The 21,906-nt window shown below is 41.2% G+C and overlaps 1 protein-coding gene across 6 annotated transcripts in view; it reads left to right on the top strand.

Annotated features, from left to right (window-relative positions):
• The first annotated feature begins 190 nt into the window (after window positions 1-190).
• LOC129817598 (unconventional myosin-VI-like) overlaps window positions 191-21,906 on the top strand; it is a 129,747-nt gene continuing 108,031 nt past the window's right edge. For 2 of the 6 annotated variants that reach the window (XM_055873018.1, XM_055873014.1), the window contains exon 1: window positions 198-492. The gene's annotated coding sequence lies outside the window, so the exon portion shown is untranslated. Of the gene's footprint in view, window positions 497-1,109; window positions 1,227-21,906 lie in introns of those variants that run through there. The other 4 variants (XM_055873019.1, XM_055873017.1, XM_055873015.1 and 1 more) reach the window with 4 other exon arrangements.

The following is a 21,906-nucleotide window of genomic DNA, read 5'->3' as shown; positions in this document are numbered from 1 at the left end:
TGTGTACAGAAACATGAAGCAGATGTAGCTCTGGCCTCCTCTCAGGTGATTCTCTAATGTGATGCACTCACCCTGCAGCTATCAGCTTTCAATCTGGTATTGGATGACTTCTTTAGGGGAGGGTACTTTAATGTTACTGGGTCACTCAAAAATGTATGATGCCCAAGTTGTCTGGAAACTTGGTCTGCAATGCTGTGCATTTTCCCGAACCCTGTAGTGGCATAATTGCTGAGAAATAAGTCTGGCTAAGTGGCTATTGAACCACATGGCTGCGTAGACAGTTTAAAAAGATAATGGGATACATATAATCTAAATGTGTACAACTGTCCAAACGTCAAGTGACGTCATGGCCAATTCCTTGGATTTGTGAGCGAGTCGAAGGTTGCTGCAGGAAGGGGAGATCGGAGGTTGGATCTACACCCGGCAGTCTATTGGGGAAACTTCCACTTTTATAAACAAGTATCGGGCTGCACTGGTTGAAGAGGATACGAGGTAGGTAATGTCTGCGAGCATTTTTTTTACCCTTACAAACTAAATTCAATGCAATTGTTGAAAGCTTTTTAAATATTGGTAGCTAGTTGTACACGGGAGTTATCTTCGCTAGCTTGTTGGCTAACATTAGCAGGCTACATTGATGCCAATGGAGGCTGTCAAAACGCAGGAGACGATTGCCATCACACGTATTCTTCCATAGGGAAAACCGTAAACACAGCATCCTGGAATGTAGACTTTTGTTCTGATTTTCGCTCAAAGAAATACTCCCTTTTAGAAAACATTAACTTTACTGGTTTCCAATGAGTTCAACATTTAGCTGGTCAATTCGATATTTGACACGCTCCGAGACAGAACAGTGTCTGGGTATCATTGAAGGTTCATTACACCGCTCTAGAGTTGTCATTTCCCAGCTGCAGAGCATGCACTGCTGCGTACATCAGATCAGATAATGCGATAACAGTTTTTATAACCGTTCCAACGAATGGTTCCATTACAATATAATCCTAACAGTTATGCACCATCAACGCAATTGCTTGAGGATTGATGGAACCCTTGTGTCCTGACCGAAGTGTTCCGGTTTTGTAGCTCGTTCGTTTTCTTCTCACCCACACACACAGGCGTACTGTTGTGTGTGGCAAGAGAACCAACTGAGTAACCAATTGAAGCATGGGCAAGCATCTAGCCTACCTATTGCTTAAAAAATAAACAGGAGTTTTCATATGGACACACAGGTACGTGTGCTCTCGTTATGGATTGCAATAACTCATGCCTGTGTTCTCAGATGAGTAATGTCCTAAATCAAAAATGTTACATGGTTAAATGAGAATTCAGTGTGTGCAATAGGCTATGCTGTTCTGTGACTGACAGACCAGACAGAAAATTGATGGAAAGAACTAGAGGTGCCTAGTTCACCATTTTTCCATTGATCCCACTGTCTGCAGGCGTTGCCAACAGAAAAGGATTTGTCTCCGTTTTTGGGGGGACTTTGATCTTTTGTCATTTCCATACCTGTTTTATTTTTATGAGAGTGTGAATTGCTATCAGTCACGGTGTTGCTGGTCTTTGTGACAGAGGCGTTGCACCTGTGTTGACATCCTGCTAGTAAAAGTTGAGGCCGTTCAAAGTCCTTTCAGGAAATATTCACTTTACATTTCCTTTCAGGAAATATTCACTTTACGACCATGCACTGCCGGTTTCACCTTTCTTAAAAAACATTTGAAGACCACTGGAAATGTCTACTTTTACCTAGTGTATAGCTATTGCTTGTAGGATACAGCAGGCTAAATATCCCCTTTTCTTTTCTGTTATAACCACTGTGGGTCAAGCTTTAACAATGCAAATTCCTCCATATTATTGGACCATTATTGATGAGCAACAGCAATACAATTATATTAAAGGACTTTTGGATTCAATGACTCTGTACGTTTACTATAAAACACAGGTTTTTAAAGCTGTAAAGTGCAATCTCACTGGTTTCTTATTTGACTGCTGCCCTCAGTGTCTTGATGGTAAAACAACATCCCCCACACCATGGGACCAGGGTTATTGTAACCCTTTCATCAGACACTGGTTAACTCCCAAATGGCAGCCTATTTCCTAAATAGTACACTACTATTGACCAGGGGCCCTATGGGTAGTGCACTAAATTGGGAATAGGTTGCCTAACCACCACAGTGTGTATGTGGGTGCCAATGATGACGGAATGAGGACTGCAAAGATCGTGTTTCTGAGGGGTATGATACTCTGTGGTGGATTCCATCCAGACCTCATTGGCTCACCCGTGTGCCTTTTGTAATTAGTGGATTGTGAGCTGATTTAGTCATGCCCCAGTGAGAAGACTAAAGTCTCTGTTCAATGTGATGAGGACTGAGGAGTGCCACCTTACACTGTATGTGGTGTGTAGGCTACCCAGACTGCTCCCCCAGGTGCTGCATCTGACACCTCTGACTCTTGTTGTATGTTCACACACATTAAAAACTAGAGGTCGACCGATTTATGATTTTTCGATACCGATTATTGGAGAACCAAAAAAAGCTGATGCCTATTTTTTTTATTTTATATATTTGTAATAATGCCAATTACAACAATACTGAATGAACAATTAACACTTATTTTAACTTAATATAATACATCAATTAAATCAATTTAATCTCAAATAAATAATTAAACATGTTCAATTTGGTTTAAATAATGCAAAAACACAGTGCTGGAGAAGAAAGTAAAAGTGCACATTTTTTTTATTTCACCTTTATTTAACCAGGTAGGCCAGTTGAGAACAAGTATTCATTTACAACTGCGACCTGGTCAAGATAAAGCAAGCAGTGCGACAAAAACAACAACACAGAGTTACACACAAACAAACGTACAGTCAATAACACAAAATAAAATACAAATCTATGTACAGTTTGTGCAAAAGTAGAAGAGTAGGGAGGTAGGCAATAAATAGTTCCTAGAGGTGAAAAATTAAAATTCGAAATGGTCGGTGATCTGTTTATTAACTTGGCTTTCGAAGATTTTAGAAAAGCAGGGCGAGATGGATATAGGTCTATAACAGTTTGGGTCTAGAGTGTCTCCCCCTTTTGAAGAGGGGGATGACCGCGGCAGCTTTCCAATGTTTGGGGATCTCAGACGATACGAAAGAGAGAATAGGCTAGTAATAGGGATTGCAACAATTTTGGTGGATAATTTTAGAAAGAGAGGGAGACAGATTTTGCAGTTCTTTCAGAACATCAGCTGTCTGGATTTGTGCCATGTAAAAAAGCTAACGTTTACGTTCCTTGCTCAGAACATGAGAACATATGAAAGCTGGTGGTTCCTTTTAACATGAGTCTTCAATATTCCCAGTTAAGTTTTAGGTTGTAGGTATTGTAGGAATTTACTATTTCTCTCTCTACCATTTGTATTTCATATACCTTTAACTATTGGATGTTTTTATAGGCAGTTTAGTATTGCCAGCCTAATCTCGGGAGTTCATAGGCTTGAAGTCATAAACAGCGCTGTGCTACAAGCACAGCTAAGAGCGGCTGGCAAACGCAGTAAAGTGCTGTTTGAATGAATGCTCACGAGCGTGCTGCTGCCTACCACCGCTCAGTCAGACTGCTCTATCAAATCATAGACTTAATTATAATAAACACACAGAAATACGAGCCCTTGGTAATTTAATATGGTAAAATCCGGAAACTATCATTTAAAAAACAAAACATTTATTCTTTCAGTGAAATATGGGACTGTTCTGTATTTTATAGAACGGGTGGCAACCCTAAGTCTAAATATTGCTGTCATAATTATGTAAAATTCTGGCAAATTAATTATGGTCTTTGTTAGGAAGAAATGGTCTTCACACAGTTCGCAAAGAGCCAGGCGGCCAAAACTGCTGCATATACCCTGACTCTGTTTACACTGAACGCAGGAGAAGTGACACAATTTCCCTAGTTAATATTGCCTGCTAACATGCATTTCTTTTAACTAAATATGCAGTTGAAAAAAAATAATACTTCTGTGTATTGATTTTAACGAAAGAATTTTACATAATTATGACAGCAATATTTAGACTTAGGGTTGCCACCTGTTCTATAAAATACGGAACAGTTCCGTATTTCACTGAAAGAATAAACGTTTTGTTTTTGAAATTATAGTTTCCGGATTTTACCATATTAAATGACCAAGGGCTCGTATTTCTGTGTGTTTATTATAATGTTTATGGTTAGGTACATTTGTGCAACGATTGTGCTTTTTTTCGCGAATGTGCTTTAGTTAAATCATCACCCGCTTGGCAAAGGTGAAATAGGCTGTGATTCGATGATAAATTAACAGGCACCGTTTTGATTATATGCAACCCAGGACAAGCTAGTTAACCTAGTAATATCATCAACCATGTGTAGTTAACTAGTGATTATGTGAAGATTGTTTTTTTTAAGATAAGTTTAATGCTAGCTAGCAACTTACCTTGGCTCCTTGCAGCCACAAGGTCCTTTTGATGCTGCACTCGAGTAACAGATGGTCAGTCTGCCACGCAGTCTCCTTGTGGATTGCAATGTAATCGGCCATAATCTGCGTCCAAAAAGGCTGATTACCAGTTGTTATGAGAACTTGAAATCGGACCTAATTAATCGACCATGCCGATTAATCGGTTGACCTCTATTCAAAACCCCACCAAACCAGCTTTGTTGTGCAGGATCAGGGTTGTAAATGGGAGAACAATGGAGGTTTGAGCTTTGGCTGTAAAAGGCTAGTAGTTTTGTTTTTCTCTCATTTTGCTATTAGCACACAGAACAACAAACCAGGTTCTATAGTAGGTAAGCTATGTAGTGGAAATGATGTGCCGTGACCTGTTTCTATTGATCTGATATGAAGGATGACACCGTCATGGAATGTTTTATTTCTTCCCTTTCCAGACCAAATGGCTGAGGTGAGCCTCTGTACTGACTGAGCCTCTACTGTCTATGACAGACCTACTTGACATGGGTCTTTCATCACATCAAACTGTTGAGTTTTGCGAGTGGGCTCGAATCTTCAGTTCATTCATACATTTTTCTCCCTCCATGTCTCCGCTGTGAACTTGGCCTGATTGCATAACTTCATGCCTTAAGTGATTTAGCCGGCAACATAGATGCAAATGAACCCAGCCCATCATTAAGGCAGGTAGTCAGTGTAACCATAGTAACATACCTCGTCCCTGGTGCCAGTACTATAGATCAGGTGTTTCTGACCTTTGGAAACTCAACCCAAGGCCTCTTTATGGAATGGAGTTATGGTCTCTTATCACGTTTATTTATAAAGCCCTTTTTACATCCGTTTATGTCACAAAGTGCTGTACAGAAACCCAGCCTAAAAGCCCAATCAGCAAGCAATGCGGATGTAGAAGCACGGTGGCTAGGAAAAACTCCCTAGAAAGTCAGGAACCTAGGAGGAAACCGAGAGGACAGGCTCTGAGGTGTGGCCTCTTCTGGCTGTGCTGGGTGGAGATTATAACAGTACGTGGCCAAGATGTTCAAACGTTCATAGATGACCAGCAGGGTCAAATAATAATCACAGTAGTTGTAGAGGGTGCAGCAGGTCAGCGCCTCAGGAGTAAATGTCAGTTGGCTTGTCATAGCTGAGCAATCAGAGTTCGAGACAGCAGGTGCGGTAGAGAGAGCGAGAGAGTTGAAAACAGAAGGTCCGTGACAAAGTAGCACGTCTGGGGAACAGGTCAGGGTTCTATAAAGTCTGTACTATTGCTCTAAGGACATTTAGCCTACATAGTTAAGTCTACAGTGCACACACTACAGTTACAGTATCTGATTTAGTTGTTACTGATGGGGATAGATAATATTTGGGGAGTTGGCCTGATTCAGTATCAGTTTGATAGTTGTTTCCACAACAATGAATATTTTTATACCAGTGCCGAAGTCTGAATAGGCCTACATACAGATAGATGACACACAGGCTAGACCGAGGCCTATTCAATCAATATCAGTTATTTGCTTCTCTGTAGTGGATTAGAAATATTGACATTATTTTCACTCTGTCTGCAGTCATCTAGTGCTCTAAGCTATGAGTCCAGACAAAGGATTTGCTGTTGACTGAAGCATGAGGAGGTTTCATTTGTAATATATGCAATTATTTATTCTCTATGATTGCCTTGGCCAAGCCCATCCCTGGTTGCTCATTAGGTAGCTTTATTAAGGGAAACCTTGACCCATATTAAACCAGCACTTTCCCTAGTCCCAACCCTGTGACATAAAAGGAAATATTATAGACTACAGTCTGTTTTTTTCTGTTGTCATTGAGGGACATTGTTTGGCAATTTTTATACACAGAAACATTATGGTTCTCTGTTCTATAGATGGAATAGTGGGACATTTTGCCTCACCCATGGGATGAGCATTCAGCATTCACTGCAGCGTCAATAATTTACTGCCTCTATGTTGTAACTTTAATGCGTTACAGAGGTAATGTTTAAGTTAATTCATTGAGCTGTATCTAAAGATATATTTTCTTTTAGAGTTGTTTACATATGTAATTGTATTAGAATTTGTGTGTTGGAGTTTGAGGGAACTACATACATATTTTTGTTGTATTGTTAGTATTGGATTACGCTTTTGACTGCAAGTTCCAGTAGAAGTAGAGAAAGAACGAGCCAGTTATGTACAAGTGATAAGTGATTATCCTGACTTTCGCTAGTAACTTTATTTTATAGTTTTGTAGAATCTGAAGTTGTTAAATGTAACGTGAACAAGTAGTATTACTAAAAGAAGCTTTAATTTCAAACCCGACATCCCTAGTCATTACTTTGAAGATGGAGTATAGAATAACTATGGCCATGGATCATGTATAGCTTTTACTAATCCTGCGTCTCCCCTGTGTTGCTATTCCTCCTGTACCGATGCTGAAACTTAACTAGTGCTTTTAAGAGACAGTGGGATAAGCAGCTTGGGGCCTCCAGACTGTCTGGATCCCGAATGGCACCCTATTCCCTACATACTGTAGTGCACTACTTTTGACCTGGCCCATAGTTTTGTACACTATATAGGGAATAAGGTGCCGTTTGGGACTCTGAGTGTGTGTGTGTCTGCTTGGGCCTAATGTTGTTGCCCAAGCTAGCTGTGTGAAAGAGAGGCCACCACTGTTTTCCTGACAGTTCCATTTGGCTCCAGTCATTGCCTCAGTGTTTTCCATGTTCACGTTGGCTAGATAAGATGGATGGGCTCTTGGGAAATGGGAACTCCTGGTTCTCAGTGTGTCTCTGACTTGCTATCTGAGTGTCTTCAGACCATTTGACATTATGGGGTATTGTGAGGCTTGTGAGGCTTCCTCTCTATTCATTGTCTGGTGGCTGTGGAGTGTCTATGTTGTGTCCTAAAAGGTACCCTATTCCCTAATATAGTGTGCTACCCTATGGGCCCTGGTCAAAAGTAGTGCACTACAAATGGAATAGGGTGCCATTTGGGACGCATACTTTGTGTGGTATGTGCACATTGAATAATCTGTGGTGTATCTGTGTCGGGACGACATCACACAGCAGAGAGATTACTGTACGCCTGAAAAGAGAAGATTGTGAGAACGAGATTTCGGCTGTCTGTGTAGCACTCGAGGGACTGGCCGTAGGGGGATGTTGTCTTAGGTTTTAGTTGACAAAGGACAGACTGCACAGACTGGGTCCTAGTAAAGGTTCCTTTTCAGTGTGTGGAATCCTTAGTTGAGATCCATGCGATTTGCTCAAAATTTTGAGTAGCCCTAAATTATGGAAATGTCAATGGAAGATAGGCTACGATTTATGCCAAAGTGATGATGATAGCTCATAGTGATGGGGGGATTGATACAGTTACATATCGTAATATTATTTTAGACAATATTATACCGATACTTTGACTAAAAGTATAGATTTGTTAAAATATGATTTATTATTGTTAGGTATTAACTCAGATGTTGTTCATCCTATAGCTTCGTCTCCATCTTCTTTTTAAATAGTGAGCCAACATCAAAACATTTTTTTTTCATTCTCTCGTTTCTCTGCAGCAGACATATAGTGAGCAATATGTTTTGGAACATTAAATCGCAAATAAAATCACAGTATCAAATCGCAATACATATAGAATCATGACAATCACAATGTATATCTTACCGGCACCTACAGTTCCTTCAGAAAGTATTCACACCCCTTGACTTTTGATGTTTTTGATTTACATTTAGATTCTGTGTCACTGGCCTACACACAATACCCCATAATGTCAAAGTTGAATTATGTTTTTAGAAATTTGTACAAATTAATAAAAAATGAGAAGCTGAAATATGTTGAATCAATAAGTATTCAACTCCTTTGTTACGGCAAGCCTAAATGCGTTCAGGAGTAAAAATGTGCTCAACAAGTCACATAATAAGTTGCATGAACTCACTCTGTGTGTAATAATAGTGTTTAACATGATTTTTTTAAATGACAACCAGATCTCTGTACCCCACACACACTGGGATGTTCAAAACATTAAGAACACCTGCTCTTTCCATGACAGACTGACCAGGTGAATCCAGGTGAAAGCTATGATCTCTTATTGATGTCACTTGTTAAATCCACTTCAATCAGTGTATATGAAGAGGAGACAGGTTCTTAAAGGTTTTTTAAGCCTTGAGACAACTGAGACATGGATTGTGTATGTGTGCCATTGAGGGTGAATGGGCAAGACAAGAGATTTAAGTGCATTTGGACAGGGTATGGTAGTAGGTGCCACTGGTTTAAATGTGTGTCCAGAGCTGCAACTTTGCTGGGTTGTTCACGCTCAACAATTTCCCTTGTGTATCAAGAAGAGTCCACCACCCAAAGGACATCCAGCCAACTTGACACAGATGTGGGAAGCATTCCAGTCAACATGGGCCAGCATCCCTGTGGAACGCTTTCGACACCTTGTATAGCCCATGCCCCAATGAATTGAGGCTGTTCTGTGGTCATAAAGGTGGGGTGCAACTCAATATTAGGATGGTATCCTTAATGTTTTGTACACTCAGTATAAAATGATTTAAACACCAATTCAACCACAAAGACCAGGGAGGTTTTCCAATGCCTTGCAAAGAAGAGCACGTATTGGTAGATGGCTAAAATAAAAAAAGCTAACATTAAAAATCCCTTTGAGCATGGTGACATTCTTAATTACACTTTGGATGGTGTATTAATACACCAAGTCACTACAAAGATTACAGGCGTCCTTCCTAACTCAGTTGCCGGAGAGGAAGGAAACCGCTCAGGGATTTTGCAATAAAGCCAATGGTCACTTTAAAACAGTTACAGAGTTTGATGGCTGTGATAGAACTGAGGATGGATTAACAACATTGTAGTGAATCCACAATAATGACTTAAATGATGGAGTGAAAAGAAGACACCTGTACAGAATAAAAGTATTCAAAACATGCATCCTATTTGCAATAAAGCACTAAAGTAAAACTGCAAAAAAAATGTGGAAAATTAAGGAGCTTTATAAAGCGGTATGTTTGGGGCAAATCCAACACATCACTGAGTACCACTCTTCATATCTTCAAGCATGGTGGTGGCTGCATCATGTTATGGGTATGCTTTTCCTAGTAGGAAATCTGGTTCTGTCTACTTTCCAACAGACACTGGGAGACATTCACCTTTCAGCAGGACAATAAGATGATAAAAAAAAATATATATACATACACACAGTACTATTCAACAGTTTGGACACACCTACTCATTCAAAACTATGGAATCATGTAGTAACCAAAAAAGTATTTAACAAATCAAAATATATTTATATTTGAGATTCTTCACAGAAGCCACCCTTTGGCTTCATATGTGTTATTTCATAGTTTTGATGTCTTTACTATTATTCTGCAATGTAGAAAATAGTTTAAAAAAAAAATACAGATAAACCCTTGAATGAGTAGGTGTGTGTGTATATGAGAACGGACCACCTGCAGTACCTCCACGGATCGTAGTTTGAGAACACGTGACCTTCTCTATGCTTAGCTTGAAATGGTGCTCAATCCATTAGGGGCTACAATTTTTTGTGGTTTAAAGATACATTTAATTAGATAACAATCGATGTTGTGTATGCACTGCACTTACAGTTGAAGCCGGAAGTTTACATACACCTTAGCCAAATACATTTAAACTCAGTTTTTCACAATTCCTGATATTTAATCTTAGTAAAAATTCCCTGTTTTAGGCCAGTTAGGATCACCACTTTATTTAAAAAATGTGAAATGTCAGAATAATAGTAGAGAGAATTATTTATTTTAGCTTTTACTTCTTTCATCACATTCCCAGTCGGTCAGAAGTTTACATACACTAAATTAGTATTTGGTAGCATTGCCTTTAAATTTTTTAACTTGGGTCAAAAGTTTCGGGTAGCCTTCCACAAGCTTCCCATATTCCTCCTGACAGAGCTGGTGTAACTGAGTCAGGTTTGTAGGCCTCTTTGCTCGCACACATTTTTCAGTTCTGCCCACACATTTTCTATCCTTGCTCCCAAGAATGAACCAGACTTGTGGAGGTCTACAATTATTTTTCTGAGGTCTTGGCTGATTTCTTTTGATTTTCCCATGATGTCAAGCGAAGAGGTACTGAGTTTGAAGGTAGGCCTTGAAATACATCCACAGGTACACCTCCAATTGACTCGGGCTAATTGGCATCATTTATCAGAAGCTTCTAAAGCCATGACATTTTCTGGAATTTTCCAAGCTGTTTAAAGGCACAGTCAACTTAGTGTATGTGAACTTCTGACCCACTGGAATTGTGATACAGTGAAATAATCTGTCTGTAAACAATTGTTGGAAAAATTACTTGTGTCATGCACAAAGTAGATGTCCTAACCGACTTGCCAAAACTATAGTTTGTTCACAAGAAATTTGTGAAGTAGTTGAAAAACGAGTTTTAATGATTCCAACCTAAGTGTATGTTAACTTCCGACTTCAACTGTATAAACAACTGTATGAAATAGGAATAAGTCCTATAGGAAGGAATCGAAGTGATACATATGCCTAGTTTGCCACGGGACCTGTAGAATTTATCCAATGTTTATCTTAAGTGGCAGAGTCCCGCTGAAACAAGTTTATTGGCATTCGACTTCGACTTGAAGAAGAGGATACTTGTCAATCTTTAAGCTGTGTAACAGGGTTGTAGGTTGAAGTTATGCTTTGGATTCACCGCATCTGCCGACCTCATCAAAACCAAGTTCACTGAACTGGGAGGGAGTTTACACAATGGAGTCTCTAGGAACAGAAGGGAAGGGATTCCTGTCCTCTTCAATAGCAACAAGCTGGTAATCTGCTGATCCTTTTACTCCTAGTTTGGGCAAGGCTTGGCTGCAGGAGAGTGATGCCTCAACTTTTGTACAGTCACATACTGGGTCACATTCACCCACTGGGCACACAAACTGGAGGAATGTTGTTGAATGGAAAACATGAGCAGTCATACAGGCCATGTTCAGGTGCTGTTGTTGGCTACCTCCTGTGTTTTTAACCATTTACTCACGTCTGGTGGCCACTGCTCACTAACACGACCCTAGTAGGCTTTACCTTCCTAGACCAGACTGGCTGGCACCAGGATCAGGAACCTACTCTTGCTGAGCCTCTGTCAGCTCCAGTTAACAGGGCATGGATGAAAGCCCTATTTCTGACCTGTAGTCGGGAACCCCATCTGTGGCAGGAACCATCAGTCACCATCACAGAACCCTAGAGTTAGATTGAGTATACCAGTCAAATTGTGTTGTCAGAGGTTCCAATCCCATTCTACTCATTCTATGGATGCAACCCTGACTGAGGAGAAAAATTAACATCTGTTGTGGGAGCATGACAGTGAAAATTGAATGGCACTACATATTTATAACGTGTCCGTAAGGTCTTAAATTATTAAGCCTGTAGTTTGAAAACCTGTTTTGTCAAGTAGGATTTTCCTCACTCGCAAAACTGACAGTTACGTTTGTGGTGTACAGACCATATCCTAGGCCTAGCCGACACACCCTTCAGGGCAGGGAAGCCATAATCTTATAGTCAGTTTCCCTCTGGGATACAAGTCATGTCTCGACAAACTAACTCCAACTGATTCTGACTCCATGATGCAAGTTCTAGTTACTTAGCATGATATATGGCATTAAAGTACACTGCAGTACTAGTCTGTGGAGTAGGCCCCTCCCACTTTTAGCTCACTCATTACATTTTGCTGGCTGTAATTATTACTTATCAGATGTTCTATAAATATCCACCAACCAAAGTCATACTGTATAAAATCACAACAGCTATGATTAAAACAGGACGTTTCGGTACAGTTTTATGAATGCCAACAGGGAATTTGTTTGTTTGACATGGTGTAATATTTTTGTGTCTAAAATTTAATTGTGTGTAAATATTGATATAATAACCATCAAATCGAAGTAAACTTGGAGTTACGCTATGATATGGTGTGTGGTCCTTCACCAATGACAAGACGATGATTCAGGAAACCATTCCGTTTATTAGGCTACAGATTAAATAAATGATGATGAACTTCCCCCAGGTGGTGAAAGTGCACAGTAACGATGCTACTTTCCAATAAATATCAAGGGTCTTATTCTGGTGACATGATCGATGCTTGACTGCCATTTGACAAATATAAATATGTTTGCTGTTATCCATAATAATCTCATGTAAACTAGCCTACCCTCACAGCCTATCTGCACTGTATCTGCCAGCTGTTGGTTAGAGTGCAGGTGTCAAGACCAGACTAGGCACATTTGCTATTTAACACAACAGTTTTTGTGACAAAACTATCGATTTAGAGTTGAAAATATGATGGAATCACATTGAATGTTGTATTTTTATTTGGTACATGAAAAAGTGTGTTTTGTGTGTGCTAGGTCATCACGTACTGATTTTCATCCGCAAAATGTCCGTTTGTTTTTCACCAATGTACATATTTTCTTCATGCAGATCTTTGAATATTTGCATGATAATCTGTTGTTTTGCCTAGACAGGATGAGGGTGTCACACCCTGGCCTTAGTTATCTTTGTTTTCATTATTATTTTAGGTAGGTCAGGGTGTGACATGGGGAAGTTTGTGTGTTTTTGTATTGTCTAGGGTGTTGTATAGTTAAGGGGGTTAAGTAGAGTAGATGGGTTAGTGTTTAGTATAGATGTCTAGGAAAGTCTATGGTTGCCTGAATTGGTTCTCAATCAGAGACAGCTGGTTATTGTTGCCTCTGATTGGGAGCCATATTTAAGGCAACCATGGGCTTTAGCTGTTTTGTGGGTAATTGTCTATGTTGAACGTTTGTTGCTTGTCTGTGCACTAACGTTTGTAGCTTCACGGTCGTTTGTTGTTTTGTTTCTGTTTATGTATAGTGTTTGTTTTGTCTTCATCTCCAATAAAAGAAGATGTCTTCATTTCCCGCTGCGCCTTGGTCCTCTCTCTCACCCACTTATTATGACGATCGTGACAGAGGGACAGGAAATGCTAGTTAATTCTGTTAATATGCTACATTTATAGAACTAAGCATAAGCTAAAAATGCTGACTGTCATAGCACTTGAAAGAGACTGAAGCAGATTCAAAAGGCTTTGAAGGCTCAGCTCTTTGGAGTTTAGTTCTTCTTCAGTGCTGCCTCCGGGCCCATTGTTTCTAAACATATCACAAGGTTTTGTTTCACTCTTCACCACGTGACTTTCCTTTACTATGACAGTGAGCTGTCAGTGCGTGGCAGACAGTCCGAACACCACTATAACAATCCTCTGTTTGTCCCAGCCGTGGCAGAGCGAGGAGGGGGCCCAACATGCATAACTCACAACCCATTATCAACTATTTTGATTTAACGTCCTCTGCTGGGGAAGCAGTGGCTTTCTTTAGAATAGATAGGATACAGTCTGCCTTTCCTAATCATCTTCAGAAACATCCAATACACTTAAACCAGCAGCTGCTATTGGTCTGAACATCCATATTAATACCATTTGGTTTACTGTCTTCGCTGAAATATCCAGACCCTCCCAGCCAACACACATAGACACTCCCACCCCTTGGCTTTCGTGTCGTCCTCCCTAAGCTGTTCTCTTCCCATATTTCCCTTCAGCAGTTTGTCAGATTGTAGAGTGAGAGAGAAAAAATACCTTTAGAAACAGACTCACTCTGGGGCAGCTGGCACCATGATCCCCAATCACACTACACTACACTCTCTGATGCAACTGGTTGGTTATGCTGGGTTAGCTTTAGCTCTGCATCAAGTAGTACATGTTGTTGCTGCTGTACAATACTTTTAGATTGGCTACTCCCTAAGGTAAAGGAACAACAAATCAACCCTTCCCAGGTCCTACTATGTTCCATTCAAGGAACAACAAATCAACCCTTCCCAGGTCCTACTATGTTCCATTCAAGGAACAACAAATCAACCCTTCCCAGGTCCTATGTTCCATTCAAGGAACAACAAATCAACCCTTCCCAGGTCCCACTATGTTCCATTCAAGGAACAACAAATCAACCCTTCCCAGGTCCTACTATGTTCCATTCAAGGAACAACAAATCAACCCTTCCCAGGTCCCACTATGTTCCATTCAAGGAACAACAAATCAACCCTTCCCAGCTCCCACTATGTTCCATGCAAGGAACAACAAATCAACCCTTCCGAGGTCCCACTATGTTCCATGCAAGGAACAACAAATCAACCCTTCCCAGGTCCCACTATGTTCCATTCAAGGAACAACAAATCAACCCTTCCGAGGTCCCACTATGTTCCATTCAAGGAACAACAAATCAACCCTTCCGAGGTCCCACTATGTTCCATTCAAGGAACAACAAATCAACCCTTCCGAGGTCCCACTATGTTCCACTATCATCTGCACATCTATCACTCCAGTGTTAATACTAAATTGTAATTTTTTCTTCACTATGGCCTATTTATTGCCTTACCTCCCTAATTCTGCTACATTTGCACACACTACATCATCAATTTTTCTATTGTGTTATTGACTGTACGTTTGTTTATGTGTAACTCTGTGTTGTTGATTTTGTCGCACTGCTTTGCTTTATCTTGGCCAGGTCGCAGTTGTAAATGAGAACTTGTTCTCAACTGGCCTACCTGGTTAAATTAAGGGGAAATTTAAAAAAATACAAAAATTGTAACAAGCATTGTGCATTGCTCAAGTTCTGCTGCATGTCAGAACAAACGACGAGCCTTGATGTTTCATAGTCAATTTTTTTTGCATATGTAAATTGAAAAAGATGTGGTACATGAGCTAGTAAGCAAATACCTCCTTATTACGCAGCGTTGTAAAGGCCAGGTGTGCTCAGCCAGCACGTCACGCAAAAAAATCTCTTTCCGGTGAAAATGACTTCTATGTTTCCCAGGCGTTTGGCTGGGCACTGAGCTGGAGTTACCATGTACAGTAGCAATACATCACAGCAGGACCTTGGCTGAGTCCTAAATGGTATCCTATTCCCTATACAGTACACTACATAGAGAATAGGGTGCCATTTGGGATTATGGCCCTTGTCACAAGGCCAATCAAACAAATGTGTGTGCCCTTTCCTCTGCCCAGTGATTGGAAACACATTTCCTTCAAATGCATATTGTTCAAACTATATCAGATGTGCCATAGTGCCTACATTAGTTATTGAGCAATAGTGTGAGTTGTGAAGATGGACTGGCACACCTAAAGTGCCTCAAAAGTGGCAATCTTTGAGTTGATTGCCTGGATCAAGAGAAGTAGCAACTCCTAGCCTACTCTCTCCAGAACGGCATGTGGTAATCGCATGATCAGGCGTGATTCTGTATTACTGTATTACCATCATATAAACCACCATATATTTTCTGTATAGTGCACTACCTTTGACCAGGGCTATTGGGCTCTGGTCAAAATAATATTTGATTTGATGGTGGACTTCAGGAAACAGCAGAGGGAGCACGCCCCTATCCACAATGACTGGGCCGCAGTGGAGAAGGTGGAAAAAGCTTCAAGTTCCTTGGCGTACACATCACTGAAATGGTCCAGTCACGCAGAGAGTGGTGAAAGTGCAACAGCGCCTCTTCAACCTCAGGAGGCTGAAGAAATTTGGCTTGTCACCTAAAACACTCACAAACATTCACAGATGCACATTTGAGATTATCTTGTCAGGCTGTATCACCGCCTGGTATGGCAATTGCACCGCCCGCAACCGCAGGGCTCTACAGAGGGTGGTGACGTCTGCCCAACGCATCGCCGGGGGCCAACTGCCTGCCCTCCAGGACACCTACAGCACCCAATGTCACAGGAAGGCCAAGAAGATCATCAAGGACATCAACCACCCGAGCCACAGCCTGTTCACCCCACTACCATCCAGAAGGTGAGGTCAGTACAGGTGCATCAAAGCTGGGACCGAGAGACTGAAAAACAGGCCTTCAGACTGTTAAATTGCCATCACTAGCCGGCTTCCACCAGGTTCTGTAACCCTGCGCCTTAGAGGCTGCTGCCCTATATACATAGACATGGAATCACTGGCCACTTTAATAATGGAACACTAGTCTTCAATTTGCTTACCATCCCAATAGATCCACAGACGACGCAATGCACACTTCCCTATCCCATCTGAACAAGAGGAATACCTATGTAAGAATGAATAGTTAATAATAACATTAATTAATAACATTAATAATGTTTACATACTGCTTTACTCATCTCATATGTATATACTGTATTCTATTCTACTTTATTTTAGTCAATTCCACTGACATTGCTCAATCTAATATTTATATATTTCTTAATTACATTCTTTTACTTTTAGATTTGTGTGTATTGTTGTGAATTGTTAGATACTACTGCGCTGTTGGAGCTAGGAACACAAGCATTCAACTACATCCACAATAACATCTGCTAAATATGTGTATGTGACAGGTAAAATGTGATTTGAGTTGAAGCTGCGCTGTCAGATGTTCAGATGCAGAGTGTTGGCTGCTGTGGGTGGTTGTCAGGATCAGCCTTGCCTCTCTTTGTTCTGCTCTGCATGGCTCGCCAAGGCAGTTCTAGTATCACATGTGGATAATGTGAATGGAGTAGGCTACTGCTTTAAGGGTGGGTGAGAACACTGTTTGCATCCAAATATTTACTTGTGGCCTAGTAATAGTAGTTCTTCTAGTCATCTTGAAATGCAAACTGGATTGCATTCAGTTTCTACTGAACTAAGACCACCACCACACCTTGAATGACGGAATGGAAATATCCTAAGGTAATATCTAACTGGGTTAATCTGATAAGCGACCCGTGACTGTGTCATCAGGAAGCGAGGAGGGATTTTGAGTATTGACCTCATATCCTGATCCACAGGAGGTTGGTGGAACCTTAATTGGGGAGGAGTGGCATCAAATATGTAAAACACATGGTTTGATGCCATTCCATTTGGCTCCGTTCCAGCCATTATTATGAGCCTTTCTCCCCTCAGCAGCATCCACTGATCCTGATGTGTTTTCAGGAATGATGCTTTGACAAACTAATTCAAATAATCCTGCATCATCAGTGCTGATGTCACGTGTCTTAGTATCGGGAATAGTTCCCACTCCTCAATAGAGACTGGTCAGAGTGACGTTAGCCATGTGCCGTACCGTTATTGGCCAGGTGTAGTGAGATATTATGGACAGATAATAGAGAATACCTAGTAAACAGTCACCACTAGCTGCTAGCCAGCCTCCGCCGGCCTCCTAGTCACCACTAGCGGCCTGGCCCTGAACCTTAGTCACTGTTACTCGCTGGCTACCACCCGGTACTCTATCCTGCACCTTAGAGACTGCTGCCCTATGTACATAGTCATTAAACACTGGTCACTTTTAATAATATTCATACTGTTTGATCACATTATATGTATACACTGTATTCTAGTCATGACTCATCAAATACAGTATAACTACTGCTTTACACACCTTTTCTATTCATATAGAATTCATGCTGTCTATACACACCATTATATTCTGAGTGTACAAAACATTAAGAACACCTTCCTGATATTGAGTTGAACCCCTTTTGCCCTCAGAACAGCCTCAATTTGTTAGTGCAAGACTCTACAAGGTGTCAAAAGCGTTCCACGGCCATGCAATCTCCATAGACAAACATTGGCAGTAGACTGGCCTTACTTAAAAGCTCAGTGACTTTCAATGTAGCACCGTCATAGGATGCCACCTTTCCAACAAGTGAGTTCGTCAAATGTATGCCCTGCTAGAGCTCCCCGGGTCAACTGTAAGTACTGTTATTGTGAAGTAGAAACGTCTAGGAGCAACAACTTTCATGCCGTGATATGGTGGGCCACACAAGCTCATAGAACGGGACCGCCGAGTGATGTAGCACGTAAAAATCGTCTGTCCTCGGTTACAACACTCACTACAGAGTTCCAAACTGCTTCTGGAAGCAACGTCAGCACAAAAACTGTTCGTCAGTAGCTTCATGAAATAGGTTTCCATGGCCGAGCAGCTGCACACAAGCCTAAGATCACCATGCGCAATGCCATGCTCGCCACCATTGGACTCTGGAGGAGTGGAAACGCATTCTCTGGAGTGATGAATCATGCTTCAACATCTGGCAGTCTGACGGACAATTCTAGGTTTGGCTGATGCCAGGAGAATGCTACCTTCCCCGATGCATAGTGTCATCTGTAAAGTTGGAATAATGGTCTGGGGCTGTTTTTCATGGTTCGTGCTAGGTCCCTTAGTTCCAGTGAAGGGAAATCTTAACGCTACAGCATACAATTACATTCTAGACGATTCTGTGCTTCCAACTTTGTGCCAACAGTTTAGGGAAGGCCCCTTCCTGTTTCAGCATGACAATGTCCCCATGCACAAAGCGAGGTCCATGCAGAAATGGTTTGTCGAGATGTGTTGAAGAACTTGACTGGCCTGCACAGAGCCCTAACCTCAACCCCATCGAACACCTTTGGGATGAATTGGAACGCCGACTGCGAGCTGTTGTGGAAAATCTTGAGTCAAATATTTGCACAGATACCGGAACTTGTGAATTCAATTTAGACTTTATTACAAACTTAACAGAGCCAAGCCCTTCCATGGAAAAGACTAAATTCTCTAATCACAGAGTTCTGACTTTATAGTTTTTCCCGTCTTTACATTGCACATATAGTCACTCCTTGTATGTACACGAACAACTCCTATTTGCCTTATAGTTCTCCGATCTTTGCGTTACGTATAGAATCCCCTCCCTCTATACGAAATTAACTCCTCTTGACCTTTCTCCACCATTATCTTTCCATCTCAGTTCTTGCTTGTTAACGCCCACATCTGACAGCTGTATAGGTTATAATGGTAGCAGGCCCTGTCCATATATGTTCCATTCCTTATATAGGCACTCTGTCTTAGCACTTCAAAGTGGACAGTCTAAACACTGCCTGCTAATATTGGAGTCATGAGTTTTGCGTGAGTTTCACTACCACAGAGTCAAGCCTAATCGTCCAACATCAGTGCCCGACCTCACTAATGCTCTCTGACATTGCTCGTTCTGAAATTTCTTAATTTCTTTATTTTTACTTTTTGGATCATGTGTGTATTGTTTTGTATTACTGCACTGTTGGAACTAGAAACACAAGCATTTCGCTGCACCTGCAATAACATCTGCAAGTCTGTGTACGTGACCAATAAACTTTGATTTGATAGTGTATTCAGATGGAATTACACTTCCGAATGAGGATGTGATGTGTAGTACTTACATTGGCTGGTGATTTTTACAGCCCAGCCAATAAGTTACTAGCAACCTTTGACCTATGCTTTTGCTACACCTGCTTGGATAAAGGGACATTCCTGGAATCTTAGTGAGAGCCTTCTATGCTGCTGACGCATGGAGAGTTCCATGTTTGAATGGATGATGTGATATTTAGGGTATTATTGAATTTGACTTATTTTAGGATGATGTGAAAAGCAAAGACCCAGTCAGCTCTTGGCACAGTGCTGAATTGTTGTAGAGGTTATTATGATTGACGGTCCACATTCAAAACTCTCCAGCTTAATGAAATTTGTTCCACTTTGATTACCAGCCAAAAATAACTTTAAGATTGCAGGCAAGCACCCATGTAGGCTAGTTGTTTCGTTTGTTGTTGTAGCCAGTAACATTGTGAATAGGCCTAGACATCATTTGGTTGGCTTTACTAGTTTTCCTCTGCTTATAACAAGAAAATATGTTCCATTATTATTTATGATCTCAACCCTTTTAGTAGGTTAATAGGATCAGCACACCCCTTAGTGACGTGAAAGCAGCTTAAACACAACCAGGCCTATTAGTTTGTCAATTCTGGAAACACAGTCTGTACTAAGGCTCATTGTCAGTGCCAAGTTGATCAGGCCCTAGCTATTCCATTGTTTCACAAGAGGGAAACCCCCTGTGGAGTTACTGAACAAACTAGGCTTAGTCTGACATTTCACTCATTGAGTTTGTTTGCTTTTAATATTAGCATAGTTATTTGTGTTAGTGGCACCTGTATTTTAATGTGGCGCGTTTATGTGGGGAGAGAATAACATGCTGACCAGACCGGACACGTCGCGTGCAAAATACATTTTGAAATCCATGTTATTCAATTATTGCACCCACACTGCTTGCGCGTGCCAACGAGCGTCTGCGACACCAAGGGTTAAAATAGATGTCGTTCCTATTGTTGACGCAGATCGCGCTGCAGGTCCTGCCTCTTCCATCTCCTCATTGGTTTATAGAAGCAGGTACCCACGTGCCATCTCCTCATTGGTTTATAGAAGCAGGTACCCACGTGCCCTCCCCATCATTGGTTATACCCATGTAGGTGATAGAAAGACGAACTGTTTTGCCGGTAGTCGTGGTAATACAATGAAAGTTTAGATGCGATCACCGTATAATTTAAACGATGAAAAGGCCTGGAAGGAGGAGAGATGACTAGAAACGATTCGGTTGGCCGTTTTATGTGTGGATTAATTGTCGGAGTAGAGATCCTTGTGCATTTCAGGTAAAATAACAACTCAGTGTTTATATCCCAGGACAAATTAGCTAGCAACAGCAAGCTAACTAAATAGGACAAATTAGCTAGCAAGTGCAAGCTAACTAGCTAAAGTACCATACATGTTTAATGCTTTTCGACCTGTCCCCAAATTAATGTCATTGGTTCAGAGTTTGTTTTGATATTTTAACCTGCGTGTTGTGATCGCGTTTGGTGTGGGGGGGCAAAATACATTTATGCACGATAGCGCACGATGGCGCACGCGCACAGCCGGTTTGGGCAAGGTGTAAGGCGATTGTGGTGCATAGTAAGCGATTCCCAAAGCATGACCTGAATAATTGATAATTGAGCATTGAGAATCACCCTTGAACCCAGGCTGTGTCAATCAATCAAATGTATTTATAAAGAACCTTTTTACATCAGCCGATGTCACAATGTGCTATATAGAAACCCAGCTTAAAACCCCAAACAGCAAGCAATGCAGACGTAGAAGCAAGCAATGCAGACGTAGAAGCAAGCAATGCAGACGTAGAAGCAAGCAATGCAGACGTAGAAGCAAGCAATGCAGACGTAGAAGCAAGCAATGCAGACGTAGAAGCAAGCAATGCAGACGTAGAAGCAAGCAATGCAGACGTAGAAGCAAGCAATGCAGACGTAGAAGCAAGCAATGCAGATGTAGAAGCACAGTGGCTGGGAAAACCTCCCTAGAAAAGCAGGAACCTAGGAAGAAATCTAGAGAGTAACCAGGCTCTGAGACACTCAAGTGAAGCATAGATGGCCAGCAGGGTCAAATAATAATCAGTGGTTGTAGAGGGTGCAACAGGTCAGCACCTCCAGAGTAAATGTCAGTTGGTTTTTCATAGCTGAGCGTTCAGAGTTTGAGACCACAGGTGTGGTAGAGAGAGTCAAAAACAGCAGATCTGGGACAAGGTAGCACGTCTGGTGAACAGGTCAGGGTTCCATAGCCGCAGGCAGATCAGTTGAAACTCGAGCAACAGCATGACCAGGTGGACTGGGGACAGCAAGGAGT

The sequence above is a fragment of the Salvelinus fontinalis genome, chromosome 20 (assembly GCF_029448725.1).
Source record: "Salvelinus fontinalis isolate EN_2023a chromosome 20, ASM2944872v1, whole genome shotgun sequence".
In the NCBI taxonomy this organism is placed as follows: domain Eukaryota; kingdom Metazoa; phylum Chordata; class Actinopteri; order Salmoniformes; family Salmonidae; genus Salvelinus; species Salvelinus fontinalis.
This window is presented reverse-complemented; position numbering and strand designations above follow the sequence as displayed.